Genomic DNA, 16543 nt, shown 5'->3' with positions numbered 1-16543 from the left:
CTAGCTAGCAGTCAAGCTAGTAACATTTGCGAATAATTTGAGGGTTTAAATTTATCTTATTAGGCGTCTAAATGTACTGACCTTAACAATAATGCATATTATGCACCCAAATAATACTGCAAACAAGCTCGCGCGTTTTAATTATATTATATTCCCTTTTGCTTTTGTTGGATTTTTTAGTCCACGTGTGGGATTTCGTTTCAGTCCACGTATCCTTTTGCACTTGAGATAAATATACAACACTTTTTTAAATGAGATACGACGTGAAAATTTGACATCTGAAGTACCAGCATCATCAAATATTTATTTTTTATTTCAGTCAAAATGAATTTTAATGTCTAAAAATCTATCTGGGATCAAAAAATTCATGTGCTAAGACTCACTTACCTTCCATCACACTGAGATACGTTACAAATTAGTAATATTTTTATGCTTACATCGTATCTTACCACAGTAAGAATATTCGAACGCGTGTAAACTCATTATAGATATTAAACCCACTAAGGAAGGATTCACAACTATTCAATTTGTAAAATCATCGAAATTTTGTGAAATTTTGAAATTTCACAAAATTTTTAAATTTTTTTTGTGAAATTTTGAAATCGTGTTTTTGTTTTCACCATAAATTTTTTAATGCTACACAAAAGACATGATATTTTGCTGGCAGTAAAATCTGATGAAACGCATGGGTTTGCCGTTGCCGACGTCATCGCAGGTACAAGAAATCAAGGAATTTCAAGACTGCGTTAAATGAACTTCATTCCTGCATTCCAGCTCTCACAAAACTTGCTCTAATCTCTAAAATTAAATGAATAAAAAAAACACTTTTTCCCCGTAGTGGGAGGTATTTGCTTTGATACTGAGGCAACAAATTTAAATGCTGTCCCATTCTGGTTTTGCATTGCAGTGCATTGCTGTGTATTTCTGATATTTTTCACTCCTAATATAAATTTTAAACAATTGAAACGGCGAGAGAAAATATTTCGAATAAATTTAGGTATGCTGTGAAGGTAATTAAAATTAATGATGTTTCATAATCATGTCTGAGTAATTTCTGTTTAACGGCGCACAATTTTACAATTGTTCTTATGAAGTGAACGAATTTGTACTTTACTGATGACAATTTCCACCGCCTCAGAGGCGGAGGGCAATTTAAAATGATGAATGATGAGTTCTAGCCGGCATTTGTATCTATAATATTCTTTTGGGTAGTTCGTTCATTTGTCATTCATTAAATAGATAAGATAATACGTCTCTCATTGTTTTTTTATCCTTTTGTTTACTTATTTTTGCCCCGCAAATGAGATTATTTTTAATAAATTTCCCTTTTCTCAATACTATCACTCACTGTATCTCTCCATTACATCCATCCGTGTCTCTGCAGTTCTTATTTCTCGCGAATGCCATTTTTTCAGTCTCTCTACAATCTATCTTTAACTCTCATTACCTTCATTCTATCTCTCAACCGTTCCTCGCATTCTCTATCATCTCTCATTTTTTCATGTTTATTTGCCCTTCTCCTTTGCTTTGCCTCATCTTTAATAAGCCCTTGAATTCTTTGAAAGGCTATGTGAGTCTGCACGCTGCAAACCCACCCAGCGGTCTAACGAAGTCTCGGCAAGGCCTCATGTCTGCAAAAGGTTCTTCATTCCCTATTCCTTTCACACGCATTCCACTCACCTCCAGCCATAATTTCTCCTAAGCCTTCTTTGTCCCACTAGTCCCCCTCGATCCAAAAACCGTATGCTGCCTAAAGTATGCTAAAGTGGTTTGAAGGATTTCAAACCACTGGATTTTTCAGAACCTTGAGACTGTTTTCGGAGTAATTTTCGGTGTTTTAATTCTTGAATATCTGCATATTTTTGTGATTTTGTAATTATTTCTAACAATTTGATTTTTGAGAAGAATCCTATTTACATGATTTTATACCTATGTAGATCCAAATTCCATCACTCAATGCGTCTTGTATCTTGATAATGAATGATTGATACATTCGAAACGTTAAAGAAATAAAAATGTCCATCGGTACTTTGATTTTCGATTTACCAATGCAAACGAAAAATGTTGTTCGATCTATTGAAAAACTAATAAGAAAATTGTCAATAAAACGAATTATCTAGTCTTCAATGAAACTTGCTTAAAGGAACAACTTTTGCAAATCTATACTAATATACACACAATAATACGTAACCCAGGTCTAATATGTAACAAGTACGAACCTTGCATCACTCCATGTGCTACACCGAAATGTACATGCATACCGCATCGATGTGTGTGTAACAATAATATTTGCATCCCACATGACATAAAAACCCTTCATTCAATTCGTCGATGCAATCTACTCCCTATTTACCCAGTCTGGTGGGCTTGCATTGCGACTGAAAGAATTTCCAAAAAAGTTTCTTTGTATCGCACTTTTACGAACGCTATGTTTACGGCTGCCACGGTATACAGCCAGCATCCTACGCGCAATGGTATTCAGTAAAAAAAAGCTTTACGCGCGTTTCCCGTGGATTTTAGAAGGATTCTGACATGCGCTGGAATTGAATCCATGTCCACATGAATATTTGCCCTGGCGCAAGTTACGGGATCCGGCAGACTGTTCCGTGTCGGTTCAATTTTTACACGCCGCCTTTGCTATTGTTTATGGGATAGAGATGCAGCAGCGGGGATCAATTGGTCTCTGCAATGCGGATCAATTGACGAGCAGCACGGATAAATTGCAAAGCAGAACGGATAAATTGCAAAGCAGCGCGGATAAATTGAGAAGCAGCATGGATAAATTAGAAGAGCGCATATAAATTTGAAGATAACGAAGATAAATTGAAGCGCGGCAAGGATAAATTGGATGAGCTCATATAAATTTTAGCAGTGCAAGGATAAATTGGTGCACAGTGAGGATAAATTATAGAGCAAGCATGAATCAGCGAGAGGAGCTTGTTAACAAAGCGCAGAACAACAAGCAAATTCACTTGCGATGCTGATGGAGCGCAGCGTTGTTATGTACATGGACGAGTGAGCTGCTCAATTAGCAAGCAGTTTCCCTAATTGACCAATTGTCAGGATAATTAATGTCGGTAAAAGGAAAAAAGCAGTAGTAAATAAATATTTTCGACAGGTTCATTGGATGGAACAAATAATGATAAGTACCTAGAATTACAGTTAAAAAATAAAAATTAACTAATCCATAAATGAACTAATCCATTCAAAACAGACTTTTTTGACATCAGCTCTCTCAATTTCCTTAAATGTTTTATTCGACGAAGCATGAAATTTTTCCCCTAAATGGCCCTTCGCCTTCCCCTTTTACCCTTCGACGAATTTTTCCCCTAAAGAAAAAACTTCATAACAGAAGTTTACCTCTAATATGTTTTCCATCTATCATCAACACTCGATATTCGTTTATTAAGTACTTTTACATGCATGGTCTGATGACCAGTGAGTGTAATGAAAAAATTAATGTTCTCTTTTTCACCGTCAAGCTACACCTTATTAAGAAATCTTCTAATCAATTTGCTTATGAATTTATCATTCATGGTCTATCCCCGCGGTATATAAGGCACTTCAGTAAATTTTTATAATGACGAATGAGATCAAGGAATTAACTCAAACGTGTTTGAAATTAAGAATTTTCGAAGCAACATCCCGCCGGTTTATCGGTGTTTCTCATAACAGCATCGCTGACTGCAAGCGCTTCATTTAATCCTAAGCCTGGGACTAAATCGGGGACTTCTCTTCTAACTTCTCTCGAACTAACCTTTCAGAAATAAAATATTTCATGCCGATAGCGCACTTTGTTGATCCGAGGCTTTGCCTTCCTCCCGACCCTCAAATCTATCTTGCCTTATCTTCCCTCGCCAGCCTGCTGATCACTTCCTATCCCCTCAATCCCTTTCCCCTCGACCCCTTTCACATTTCCCTCTTTCTACACCTTTTCCTTGCCGTCCAACTTCAGACTCCACTTGTTGCTCCTCAATGACGCTTTTTTCGAACTTTTTGACCATTGCTGCGAGCCGCCGGGCTAAAATAATCATCCAGGATTGAGCTCTGGAACTCTCCCGGAATTTCAATTGAGGTTCTAATCTGGAAAAAATAATTCCCCCAACTGCGCTCATCTCTGCGCCGTGGTCTCTTGATTATGATAGACCAGCAAGGGAATCTAGTTCCAGATTAATATTCTTTGGTATTCCAATAAGCTATAACTGATCTAATAGATAAATAGTCTTTATTTCTGTTCTGAAAATAATCAAAGAGATTGTAAAAACTGTATACTGAGTGAAGGAAGATTCTATCGAATCTTATTCAACATTGAATTTATATTCATATTTTGCTTTGAAATATTTCATGATTCAAGTGTTTTTTCGATTGAAGATTTCCCAATATGATAATTATTTTTCTAATTTACTTTAAAAAGCTTGGCTCCACGAAAACCAACAGAAAAACAAAGAAATTCGTTTTAAATAACTTCATACATTTTTATAGCGGTACGTTCGTGTCTGTGCGTTTGAAATTTGATTTCTAAACCATTATTGATTAAAACTCCGGACCTGAACTACTAATGAATTTTAGAGCTACGAGTATATCTACTTCTTCCTCTAGCCGGCAGGCAGAATGCCGAGCATAATTTCTTTCGATCCTGAGGCATCGCTCGACACAGTTAGGCTTCAAAAAATTTTATTAATACAAAACACGATATTACACAATGTTTTATTGCTAGTTAGGTTCATTTATTTTTTTATGTTAAGGGCCACCTCTTACGCGATTTGGTTCAGCCACGTCGTTTACCTTGCCATTGCCTTGTAATCGGCAAATGTACGTGTTGGTATTTATTTAAATTTTTTATTTTTTGTTGATTTTCTGTGTCGATTCAGGGTTGATTTTCATAGGGAATCGCAGGTATCATTTATTAGTGTCACGTTTTGCCTTATATCATGCTTTGAGAGTGTGAGATTAACACATAATATGTTTTTATTTATAATAGGTTGTGCTCGAAGTCTGAGTTTAAAGCTGTGACTAGATAAGAGTTTAATAAATGTGGCTGAGGAAATATTCGGTTTCAATTGTTGTATTTTTATAAGTTGGAGTTTGCTCATTGGCATCATCTAGAATTACCACTTTTATTGGCCCTTACTACCTTCAGTTGAATTGTCAGCGGTAATGGATTAATGTTTATAATTATTTATCGAATGGCATTATAAGACGTAACGATGAATTTTTAATTCAATACTAATAATAAATGATGATCTGAAATTTTGCTGCATTCGTGAGAGTAAACTTCTTCGTATATGAGATTATTAAATGAATGAGATTTTACCGTTTGATTTGAATTAACGTCGTTTTAGCGCAAGTATTATCGAGACATAAAATATAATCTTATGAAGGGATATCCAAATCTGGATGATTTTCTATCGCTATTAATGCAACACAGCCTTCAAACTTCAGCTAAAAATTGTACCACCCAGTATATAAATACTTTTCAAAACATTATATATCCTTGTATGTGAACTCGACCAAAGCCCGGATATATAGGAATTATACTCGATCTTCTTCAATATTCCATTTATCAAGGACTTGGCAATAGAAGAGATATGCCATCATCCATTTTTAATTGGAGTCAAATTTCAGAGCTGCATCTAACCTGTTCCGAGTGTATGTATCAGTGGAAATCTCACTTGCATGATATTGAAGCTATCCCGAAACGATAGATATTGTAGATACGCGTTCTTATTGCTCCTGCACAGTAATGGTATCAGGCATGGTGTGGTCACACTAACCATAATTTAAAATTTGAATATTGTATTTTAAGGAAGTTTTATTCCAACATTTAACAAATTGTACGAACACTTATCCGAATATCTAAAGTACGACGAATAAAAGTAGTAAGTTATTATCTCTGTTTCATTTTCATGTTTTTCATTTATATTGAAAAGCAAAGAAAACGCCAAGAAAATTCACCATATCGATATTGAAAACGTTTCGGAGTCCAGCTCCATCATCAGTTCGACTAAACTAAAATTCAAAATTCAAAGACAGACATAAAACCTAAACAAGACCTAACATTATATCGAAATAAACAGGACTAGTTATGAACAACTTAGTCCTAGGGGTACGACAAGAATATAAAATCCTAGCGATTTACTATTTCCAGATTATATGAGCTAAACGCATTATTGAGACATGGTTTTCGTTTGAAAATATGTAGAGACTCCAAAATTCTCAAATCAGAAAGATGCAGCTCTGATTTGAGAATTTTGGAGTCTCTACATATTTTCAAACGAAAACCATGTCTCAATAATGCGTTTAGCTCATATAATCTGGAAATAGTAAATCGCTAGGATTTTATATTCTTGTCGTACCCCTAGGACTAAGTTGTTCATAACTAGTCCTGTTTATTTCGATATAATGTTAGGTCTTGTTTAGGTTTTATGTCTGTCTTTGAATTTTGACTTTTAAAGTGATTTTATTCATTTTTAGTGTAGTCGAACTGATGATGGAGCTGGACTCCGAAACGTTTTCAATATCGATATGGTGAATTTTCTTGGCGTTTTCTTTGCTTTTAAATTCCTTGTGAACTTGCGATATAAGCAGACTGATGATATAAGTACTCATTTATATTGTTTTTAGTGCTCGTTTGAAAAATTTGCGATCGATTTGTGGTGATCCCGAAGTTCCGAATTTCTTTACTCGCATATTATACCTATAATTTTTTATTAATTTATGGATTGATATCTCCTTTTTTTACGAATCGCCTAGAAAACACGATAAATTCTTTGTATACTTATCCAGCGAAATTGAAAAAAAATTGTATTAGGTTGATCGAGGAAAATTTTTCATAAAAGTTTTCTGTTGGAAATTCATAATTTTGGAACCGTGTTCAGCTACAATAACTCTAAGATATCATTATTATTTCTAATAGTTTCTCACAATTCATTTGCCATTAAGTAGAGTGCCTCTAAGTAAATTGATTAATATATTGATTTTTACATTTTCCGTTTAGTTTAATTGCATTTTATGAAGCTCAAACTGAATTTTTCTGCGATGGAAGAATTGAAAACTCGTTCTATTGAACCTGTAAAGAATTCATGTGATCGTCTTTTCGCCCTTTCAATAGCCGTATATAAACTGAAGCCCAGTGATCTTTGAGGCCGCCATCTTCGAACAACAGTCATTTTTCACGATCTACGTCTTGACGTTTGAATCCATCATCGTCGCAGTACCGATTTTTTCAGGGATTATTTCTGAAGGCTTTGAGTGTCGTCTCAATTACCAGAGCTTTGCCACCTTTGAAGTTCCATGCCAAGCCGTTGCTATAGCCTTGGCTGCCAACTGCTCAGAAAATCATTAAAAGATTTTTTTTCGTCTAGTTTCTTGATTGTTCAAAGAAACTCGAGATTTGCTTTGCTCCGGCAAGGGAACGAAGCCGGTTTTGCGTCGCGGACGAAAGGAGAAAAAGCAATGAGATGAAGTGCGTCAGCTTCGCGAAATAGAGAAATCGTACAATGATTCAAAGGAAAAATACTGCGCAATGTGTTACAGACACTATAAAAGGCTTGGATTAAGCTGTGAATAAAATTGCGAATGAAGTTAGGTCCTAAGTTAAATTACGACTTACAGGAATTCTTGGCATAAATTCGAATTTCACCCAGATGAAGTTTCGACTAAATTAATCTTTAAATGCAACTAAGAGAGGACTGTAAGAATAAAAGAAATTTAATTAAAAAGATTTACGTATTTCATCACGATGAAAATGTCGAAAATAACAAGATAATTAAAGGATCATGCAAAGTTTAAACGCAGCTCATGAATTTGTTGCTCGGTTGAATAATAAAGAAGGTATCGAAATAATATAGACGATATCGAATTAATGAAGAAAATATCGAATTAATGAAGACAATATCGAATTAGTAAAGACAATACGGAATTAATACAGACGAAACGAATCAAAGTATTCTTGGAGAAAATAAATTTCAGAGGTGCATTTTGAACGATCGCAAAAAAGGATAAAAATTAATAATTCTTTCCGTTCACTTGTTTTCAATTTCTAGTTTAATCCAACTTAATATTCTCCCGGCCAGCATAATGTACAAAATACAATTTACATCGGTGCAAATAATCACATCATATGGCATCTGATTGTTTAAAGGTAAATTCTTGAGAATAATTTAAAATGTGAATTGCATGAAGAACTTTCATACAAAGTCCAAAATCCTAAAGTAGTGACAGCGAGAAAAAAAAAATTGTCCTGTACACGGAGTCTTATATTCTGGAAAAAAGTCTCAAATTCTTGTAGATTTGTGACTTTTATTAAAAGCCAAGAGAGAATTTTCCATAATATATTGTGGCTTGTGCATTAGGGTGGCCTTACCCCAGCCATGATCATTTTTCCCTATACCAGTCAACTTTGGGGCAAACTTGGACCTGAAAAACACTGATTGAAAAATGCCCACAGATTCTCGAGGTCAAGAAAGTTCTGTTTGCTCGCACTCCCCAGAAAATGGGATGACCTCCGCAAAAATCCAGAGTGAAGCCACGAAATCCTCCAAGTTCTGTAGATTTAAGCCCAAGTTTTCATTTTTGTTGCATAAAGTTAATTTAAAACGAATAAGATGAGAAAATATCGGAAAAAACTCAAAGCTGTCAATAAATTGGTGAAATTAATACTTTAATGAAATCCATCACGTCTGTTGCTGGGTTGCGGTAATTCATCGAGGAAAAATTATAGGAAATGAATTCAGTTTTGAAGTATAGAAAATAATTCTCCTAAACAAAATAGTTTTGATAAAAACTGAAGAGCATTGCATCGATTATAGCCTGAACACTGCCGCTGCTTACATGTTTTGCATATGTGGATTGTAGAATTGACTGATCAAGATGAATTTAATGCCGCTATTAACAAATATATGAAAACTCTTCTCATTTTGTTCTTTATCAATATATTTTTCGTCGAAGGGTCTATTTATTATTGTCAAATTTCATATTTTTTTCGAATTTTAATTGATTAACATCGTTCTATCAATTGCCGAGAATTGCTGAATAAAACTTTTCCTATTAATTCATTTTATTAAAAAAAGTACAATAATCATTAATCATTGCCCTGACTAGCTGAATAAAATGGTTCTAATAAATTATAATCTCTAATGAATTATTTTTCCCGAAACGTACATTCATCTTTTCTCGATTTTCTATGATCGCGGAATAATATAACATTACTTTCTTGTAACCAATTTTGTTCAAAAAATTTATTGATCACCCATGGATTGTCGTGAATTCCTGAATTATATGTTTCTAGTATCTATTTAGGTAATATGAGTAATCTCAATCAGGTTTGAATGGAGTTTAATTTCAAGCTGTATTTTATTCTTCACTCCACCAACTCTCGGAGATAACGAACTCCCACTGACTTATTTCCGAGGGAAATTATCTGGCAATCACACCCCGCAATGTACACTGATTTCCGCCGATCCAGGAGCAATTTTTCTCATTAGAAATGAATTATTCCTTAATGTGGCCTTCAAAATGCAAATTTGGCATCGGCATAAAAGACGCGAGTAGAGCGACGCCCGGCCAGACTGCCTATATACTGCCGGATATTCCAATGAGCAGTCTATTCAGTGGATTTTTTTCTGGCTCGGTTGGTCAGACAGACATGATTTTTAGAAGGAAGGCATAAATATCATGTATGGACTATAAAATAACACAATTCCCTGTAGAAAATGCGTTGGGAATATTTTTTGGTAATGTAGAATTTTGGTCATTGAAGCGCTTGATATCACCTCTACCAGAAGAAATTTCATCCATTGCTATGTAATTTATTTTAGTTTTTGTTTACGAGACCTCAGAAAATCCTCGTTAAAGCGTAGATTCATATTTCAAAGTTCTTAAGACCGCGAAAAACTTAATAACAAATTTTTAGAATGTAATGGAACATGGCACAGAATTCGATACACTCAAAATATTGTAACTATATCATAAATATATTATTTATAATATAGGGTATATTATAAAAAAGGATTATATATATGTCCTTTACTTCTGTGTTTCTTCTCATCGTAATGATTTCAATAAAACTCTTGCTCCTTGAAGTCTATATAGATACTTAATTCTAAAGTCAAGGCGCACTGGTATAAATATTAAATTCTGTATTCAGGTCGCACCGGAATTAGATTATTTCTCCAGTTCTTAAGAACTTGAATGCAAGAAAAGTCTGCAGCATCAAGTTGTTTTTTTTTTGCGACTAGAAGCTCAGCAGCGATAGGAAGTGACTGGCGTCAGCAGCCTCGTCGAAATGCTGCATACGTTGAACTCGACGACAAACTCCAACCCAAGTTGGGATAAGAAAGAAAGCCGCGATCTCCCTGTATCGGCAAACGCGTTTTTTTCCATATCGAACAAGAAAAAAATTGTTTTGAGACAGGCCGGGCAGAGCCAGCGAAAGTTTTCTTACTCAAAGAAAACGTCATGCATAGACAATTGGATAGAAAACTTCAGGACACATGAAGGGCTTTGAAGACTTAGACTGCAGCGAGGCGGAGGCCCCACAAAAACGGATAAATGCCGAGCTGGTGTTTCTTACTCGGCAGTGATGGGATGGAGTCGGCGCGACACGTGGATTACACGCAGTGAATTTTTCGGTGCATATTTTGATTATTGGGTGAATGTGTGAAACAAACAAAAAAGAGAATGAATACGTTTTAAAAAAACTTTTCTGAGAATCTTGACATTTTATTAAGTGATCTGGAGCTTTTAATTTTGAGTGTTATTGGGTTGAGGATGATATAAATAAATATTCTTTGAAAAGTTAACGTGTTATACATGACACAATAACCCTTCTGATTTGAAATTCGAATCGACGTTTAATCGTAACCGTAGATACTTTCCAGTCTCGATTTTCATAAACAATGAAGATCAAATAACTATTGTTTTGCATGAAAACACGTATGGAAAAAGATATTTTCGAAATGCCAATACAAAAATGAATGCTGAACGATTCTTTTTCGTTCAAAAATATTGAACGAATGCTGAACGATTTTAATAAGCAACGCCTATTCGCCAAGCGACAAAAAAATACATGCTGAATGATATCAGAGGCAGTCTCACATTAAGTTTTGGACTATACAAAGAGGAATGCTGTATGGTTTTAGAGATAGGATAGAATCCAATTCATTTCTGGGCTATACAAAAGGAATGATGATTGCTATCAGAAATATTTCTGATCTTTTTTTTATGGGTCGTACAATGATATCAGAGGCCACAACTCAATTCAGTTTTGAATCGTAATGTTCAGATTAAGTTCTATTAACAGCCTTCATTGTAGTGGCTTCGTAAACGTACGCGTGACGAAATGCCACATTTTACGCCGGCGCTCGTACGTCATCTGCGTTTGTATTAGAAGTTGAATTGGCTTTGTTGGGAGTCCGCTGATGCATTTGGGCAAAACTAACTTAATATTGCGCCGGTGAAATATTGCGCCAGAAGTGTTGCAGAGTTTCGCAATTCGGCGGCCCTGAAATAATTTAAAATGGGTCGTGCAAAAGTTATGCTTAATTTTGCAGGGCAATGAAGAGAGAAATGCCCGGTGCCATGAGAAAGAAACGTATTGTGCGAATTATTGTTTCGAAATGGAAAATGATGCTCGAATTAGCAAAGTTACAACTCCATTTCCAGTAATTGTGTGTAAGTAAGTAAGTGAAAGTGAGTGTTTAGGTTCAGTAAGTGAGTGAAAAGTTTTGAAGAGTAAGTTAGGTTTCCACAGGAATAAATATGAGTGATAATTTCTCCTGATAGTTTGAGTTAAGAGTGCATGATAAAATTTCAATACTTTAATCAAAACTTGGGAAACATCTTAAAGAGGAAACGACTGGATCAAATGAAACGTTATTTTAATCACAAAAGAATATGCTAGTCAGAACTATTATCCCCTAGGGGGAAAGCCGTTGAATATCTTGTTCCACAAGAGCCCTAAGGAAAAGAAAAAATATAACTCAGTACTCACTGCAGTGAGTGACAGAGAGCGCATTTTCTCGTTGACGAAAACGTGAAGTCACGGACGGATAGACGGACGGACGGACATGACGAGCACATTAGCGTCTTTTTCTCCATATAAATGAGAGAATGCGCTAAAAAGAAAAAATTTTAAATTGAAATTGGATAAAATTTCTGTGCACTACAGATCATCATCAATAAAAATCACTCATAAGATATAATTTGTTATGAATACATAATTAATTTAATAATTAATTGGAAAAATATGTGAAAATCGAAGTACCTAGAACGAATGATGAGCAACCGTATTTAATTTAAACTTAATTTACGTTGAGTAAAGCGATTCCGTAATTCCCGATGTAATTACGTCCAGCGTTCCTGCTCGCTGACGAACTTGGAATGCATTCCAAGTTTAGGTCATTACTGGCGCTGCCGAGCCAACTTGGAATGAGAATGGTGATGAAGGAATTATGGGAATGGGAATCTGGGAATAATGAGAGAAGTAGCGATGAGTGAGTGAGAACTTCTCTTGTAATGTGTCGTTCCCAGGGACAGGGATGATTCCAGGTGGCAATTGCACTTTATATAATTGCGATGTTGAGGAGCTGAAGCAAATCAGGAAGGAATATTCACTGCATAGCAACAGCACTGCAACTGCATAGAAGCTGCATTATACCTGCATATATATGTATGCATCTGCAGAACTTCAGCATTGCAGCAGCATAATACATGCATATATGAATTATGTATATGTCTTATATGTGTATATGTCTTCACAGCATATGACACCTAAAAATGCACAATCTGATCTACATTTCAAATGCATAATCTATGCGTGACGCTGGCACCGCACAAACATACCCAACAAATACATAGCAAGTGCTCCATCACCATAGCAGTACCATCACCACACTTTCATAGCAGCTGTAACACTCTAGTGACACTTGCATAACATCTAAACAACACCTGTTCGCCTTTAGTGCACGAATACCTGCAGCACCCCCTCACAACAACTGCACTATACCCGCCACCTGCACCACTCTCGCCCGCCACCTGCACTATACCCGCCACCTGCACCACTCTCGCCCGCCACCTGCACTATACCCGCCACCTGCACCACTCTCGCCCGCCACCTGCACCATACCCGCCACCTGCACCACTCTCGCCCGCCACCTGCACCATACCCGCCACCTGCACCACTCTCGCCCGCCACCTGCACTATACCCGACCACCTGCACCACTCTCGCCTGCCACCTACCTGCACCACTCTTGCCCGCCACCTGCACTATACCCGACCACCTGCACCACTCTCGCCTGCCACCTGCACTATACCCGCCACCTGCACCACTCTAGCCCGCCACCTGCACTATACCCGACCACCTGCACCACTCTCGCCCGCCACCTGCACTATACCCGCCACTTTCGTGCGACGCGGCCATTACCGCCGCGCAGGCTGGCGGGCTCGTAAGGCCGCCACACGAGTCGCTCCAACTAATAATTTTACGCCCGGAATTGCCGGTTCCGTGACCGCAAATACTTGCACAAAATTTGTGGCGCAGCCAAAATATAAATACCGGCCGAGATGCTGCGCTACTTGAATTTCATCTAAACAATATATTTTTTATAATATTTTATGAAAGTTTCTGGTATCGTATGATGCCGCTGTCTTTCTTTCGAAATCAAAGTTTGTAATTGGTAAGGAAGAGGGTAATTTAGCGTGTAAAATTATGTCACACTCTATAATAATCAAATTTTGTCCTTGCATATACGCTTGAGAATATTTTTCACAAATACGAGGGTCACATTAGTGATTTGAAAGACTCCAAAGTGAAAGATTAGAATAAACTGAAATTCGATTACTGGGTTTTTATTAATTTTACGGAAAAATTTTTCCATACGAAATCGGATTTATTTGCCAAAAACTCATAAATCAGCGCATTCCGTGGCTGGTTACGCATTTAATCCTACGACGAAAATTCAGTTGAAGGATCAGCATAGGTTAAAAAAGGCAATTTTTAACTCACGTCTCGAACACCACTCGGTTGATGAGGCCAGTAGGGGTGGTGCGGATTGATACTACGCGACAACGTCAACGATCAGTAATGTTTGTGAACTTCCATTTAAGTATATTGAGGAGCTTAAAAACATAACGGAAACATATTTTCCCTTGAACAATCATCAGTTTTGTTGAATGAAATAGATCCTGAAAAGCCAAAATAAATTTGGAGAAGCCTTTTCAATGCAATTCATTCAGCATCTGTGCATGATTGTCGATAATTCAATGTGTCAATGTGATTTATTCATTCAATGTGAAATCTATGTGATTTATTCATGGTGGAAGTTCATTACTGTTATTTTCAATTGATTTATCGAATTTAAAATTAATTTTCTGTGAGGAAAAACGATTAGAAAGGCACTTGAAATGTACGAATATCTTTCGTACGTTTTATCTGATAGGATATAAGGTCCGCAATTTTATAAAAGTGAGCAAGCCAGTTTCTTGATCGCAGATTACCCTGTTTCATTAACTATTTTTGCATCATAGTAATTTTTGACGATTAAAAAATGAAATTATCTACTAAACTATTTTTGCATCATAGTAATTTTTGATGATTACAAAATGAAATTAACTACCGGTAGTTCAACGCATTATTCTTTTTAGACAGTACCACGATTCGATACGATTGTTAATTCAAATTTGTTTCAATAACTTATTCCATTTCATGGATATGTTTGCCAGAAGCGATGATGTGCAAAATTATTATTTGTCAATCTCCATGCAATCCCGCAACTCGCGCGAGTTTCCAGTGCCGGCCTCCAGTTCCAGGAGCTATCGTCAAAATTCGCGGTGGTGCTCCCTCAAATACCATCCGCCGAGCGCACCGTCGAGCATAGGCCCCCAAACCTCATTAAGTTCACTAATGTCAATTTTGTCTTAAGTTAATTACACGAGTTAGCCTCGGCTCCAGAGACCATACGTGATCTAACTCCAGAGTGCCTCCATCTAAATTGACCAGGAGGGGTCGCAACGGGGCCATCATCCTGCCAGCATGGGTCTTAATGCCGGCCAAACGAGGAATTTGAGCTCAAAATTAAAGGGCATGAGGGCCGAAAGAAAGTCTTCGACACGACCGAGGTGTCGGAAGTAACGGCTCAAGAGAATTAAGAGGACGAGTCCCAACTCCGCGTCATAAACAACGACGTTGGGAACATTGCGAGGCCTTCTGACGACCGAGAATATAGAGAAGCTGGGGCGTTGCGAGTCACGAGGCTGTTATCAGTCTTATCTCATCTCATCGGTGTGTGATGAGTTATTGATGCATGTGCTTAGAATGCATGATAAAAAAAAATTCTGGAGGATTACATGAATATTTATTAATGTGAACATTTCTGATCAGGAATGAAAAGTATTAAATAGAAGGATCAAACAAAATATTGTTACTTATACTCATATTTGCCTACCAGGCTTGTGCAATTCTCCAGGAATAATTATAAAGAGCTCTATCTCTTCTTGATAATCAAAATTCTTTATTAATAACCTCACAGGAACTCACATCAGGTTGATAATACGACGCGCATTTTGTATGGTGACAGCGCAACAACCGACGGCCCTTTAAAAATTTCAACGCAAAAATTTATAAACTTTGACGGAGAGACTCAGTTAACATAATAAATACAGCAGCAGCAGCAGCAACAACAACAACAGAAGCAGCAGCAGCAGCAGCAGTAGCAGCATCTGTAAGCGATCTCTTTAATGAGGAGCGAGACGGACGAGACGCCTAATGAGACTAATTGAGCTGCATGCTAATGAGAGCAATGCGAGTAATGTGGGAGTGAGCGTGAGCTGCTGCACTAGAGTGAGCGTGAGCTGCTGCACTAGAGTGAGCGTGAGCTGCTGCACTAGAGTGAGTGTGCGCTACTGCACTAGAGTGAGCGTGAGTTACTGCACTAGAGTGAGCGTGAGCTGCTGCACTAGAGTGAGTGTGCGCTGCTGCACTAGAGTGAGTGTGCGCTGCTGCACTAGAGTGAGCATGAGCTGCTGCACTAGAGTGAGCGTGAGCTGCTGCACTAGAGTGAGCGTGAGCTGCTGCACTAGAGTGAGCATGAGCTGCTGCACTGAGAGAGTTTCCGAAATTTCTGGCATTGCCAATATGGAATGATAGATTTACCATGAGAGTGACCAGTTAAAATGACAGAGTGAGTTAAAGTCGTTGAATTCAAGTGTGATATTTAAGTGAGACCTGGTTAGTGGCGATGGTTGGGAACAGTAAGTGACGTACGGAGTTGGTGTTAAGTGAACGCAGAAAAGGTACGTTTTTATATCACTTACTTAAAATTGTGGATACATTCATTCAAAACTAAAGTAACGCCAAAGTTCCATGAATTTATTTATAACATTTGGAGCTTGTTAGCTTGACTTAACATTCACTTGGAAGATTTGTGTAATTTTTTCTCAAGTCGTTCTATTATTGTTATAATTTTATATTCAAAGGTTAAAATGAATGAAGAATATAATTGCATTCAATAAAACCTATTTTAAATACAGTGACGTTTCAACTCA

This window comes from Hyalella azteca, unplaced genomic scaffold, assembly GCF_000764305.2.
Source record: "Hyalella azteca isolate HAZT.00-mixed unplaced genomic scaffold, Hazt_2.0.2 contig17769, whole genome shotgun sequence".
NCBI lineage: Eukaryota > Metazoa > Arthropoda > Malacostraca > Amphipoda > Hyalellidae > Hyalella > Hyalella azteca.
The sequence above is the reverse complement of the archived record's forward strand: the minus strand, read 5'-3'. Positions refer to the sequence as shown.